The 2,332-nt window shown below is 40.1% G+C and overlaps 1 pseudogene; it reads right to left on the bottom strand.

The window, feature by feature from the left end:
• Positions 1–1,123: 1,123 nt before the first annotated feature.
• On the bottom strand, positions 1,124–1,275 carry LOC142356776 (5.8S ribosomal RNA; annotated as a pseudogene).
• Between the last annotated feature and the right edge of the window lie 1,057 nt (positions 1,276–2,332).

The following is a 2,332-nucleotide window of genomic DNA, read 5'->3' as shown; positions in this document are numbered from 1 at the left end:
GCTCGGCATCTGCAATTTTCCAAAGACGAAGTTTCGCCAGTTCAATTTTCGCTCGCCAATTATGGCTACTAATTCACACGGTACTGAGCTCAACAACATTAAATTTGTTCAGCAAGACTTTCACATGTTGATGTTTTGGCTTTCGCCTACTAGAAGCAACATAATACTCGTCTTGTTAGCTCATTCAATGAGAATAGCTTTTCCCGTTGAGAATTTTTGCCTTCAATTGGCGTTGTAGTGAGTTTGGCTACTCAGATCACCAAATACTTGTGACAATTCGAACCAGAAATGTTTTCAATTTTCACATGCTGATGTTTCGGATTCAACCTACTAGAAGCAGCATAATACTTGTATTCAACAATTTCTGTATCAAATCCCAGTTTTCTCTGGTGCATCTTTGCCAAACTATTCCAAACTGCCTGAGTCTGAATACCAATTACAGGTACTAGTAAATGCACGTTACTAAGGACTATATAGTTCTAGGTTACTGTACACAACGACGTTCACATGTTGATGTTTCAGCTGCCGCTTACTAGAAACAACATAATACTTATCGTGCATACCTTTCCATAACTTGTCCTTTTCAGATGCATTAGTTTCCCTTTGTCTTGGCTTCTACAGTCAGACTGGCTACTAGTAACAGCACAGTACTAATCACATATCGTTCTACAGTTTGCAGACAACTTTCACATGTTGATGTTTCAGCTTTCGCCTACTAGAAACAACATAATACTCGCTGTATACATTTGTAGTTCTCTATGTAACTTTCATGTGAAGAAGTTTCGCCAGTCTTTTTGACTGTCTCAAATCTGAGTCATGCTTAGGCTACTAGTTGCTTCATAGTACTTATCGCCTCGAGATCATTGAACAAAACTTGATTTTCACATGTTGCTGTTTCAGCTTCCGCTTACTAGAAACAACATAATACTAGTCTCATTAAGTTCCGTCTCTTTGCAATTTTCTTATGAAGAAAATTCGCCATCACAATGACTCCAGCAGTTCTTGATCAAGGAATGCAATCATTGATCAGAATGCTATTATTTGAATCGGTTCTGCTTTAAGTGTTCCAATTTTATTGGAAGCACCAACAATAGAACATCAATGTGTTCAATCGAGAGTTATTTAACCCTGAATCGGACGCAGTCAACAGCCGAAGCCGAGACCGCCTTTTGCGTTAGAGAGGTCGGTAAACAAATCTTGCGATTCATACCGAATTAACACATATAGCTGTGCTCCTCTTCGTAAAGCGAGCCAAGTGATCCCCTGTTGAAGGATGTATTTGGACCAATCTAGTAGCATTTGGTTTCCAACAAGCTCTCCCAAGTTAGCTTACTTATTGGGCTTTTCAACCAATTCGGTTGGCTACAAGCATCATCAAAGTACTAGCCACAGTTTGATCGCAAAATTCTACGACTTTCACATGTTGATGTTTCGGCTTGCGCTTAGCCTACTATAAGCAACATAATACTAGTCATATCATAGAGCGTGATCAGCTTGTGACGTTCTCATGATGAAGTTTCACCAACAGTGTCTCACTTCGAGCTTAAATCCAGCTACTAGTAACTACACAGTACTGACTGCAACGATAACTTTTATCTATACCTTTCACATGCTGCGCTTTCGGCCAGGGCCTACTAACGTCAACATAATACTCGATATAAACTTTTGTTCATGATGCAGCTTCCCCATGCAGAAGTTTCGCCTTCAAATGCTCTCTTGGCCATATGACGTAAGAAAAGGTTACTAGTAACATCACAGTACTAGCCACAGTTTGATTGCAAAATTCTACGACTTTCACATGTTGATGTTTCGGCTTGCGCTTAGCCTACTAGAAGCAACATAATACTAGTCATATCATAGAGCGTGATCAGCTTGTGACGTTCTCATGATGAAGTTTCACCAACAGTGTCTCATTTCGAGCTTAAATCCAGCTACTAGTAACTACACAGTACTGACTGCAACGCTAACTTTTATCTATACCTTTCACATGCTGCGCTTTCGGCCAGGGCCTACTAACGTCAACATAATACTCGATATAAACTTTTGTTCATGATGCAGCTTCCCCATGCAGAAGTTTCGCCTTCAAATGCTCTCTTGGCCATATGACGTAACACAAGGTTACTAGTAACATCACAGTACTAGCCACAATTTGATCGCAAAATTCTACGACTTTCACATGTTGATGTTTCGGCTTGCGCTTAGCCTACTAGAAGCAACATAATACTAGTCATATCATGGAGCGTGATCAGCTTGTGACGTTCTCATGATGAAGTTTCACCAACAGTGTCTCATTTCGAGCTTAAATCCAGCTACTAGTAACTACACAGTACTG

This window comes from Convolutriloba macropyga, unplaced genomic scaffold (genome assembly GCF_964194025.1).
Source record: "Convolutriloba macropyga unplaced genomic scaffold, txConMacr16.3 SCAFFOLD_3416, whole genome shotgun sequence".
In the NCBI taxonomy this organism is placed as follows: domain Eukaryota; kingdom Metazoa; phylum Xenacoelomorpha; order Acoela; family Convolutidae; genus Convolutriloba; species Convolutriloba macropyga.
This window is presented reverse-complemented; position numbering and strand designations above follow the sequence as displayed.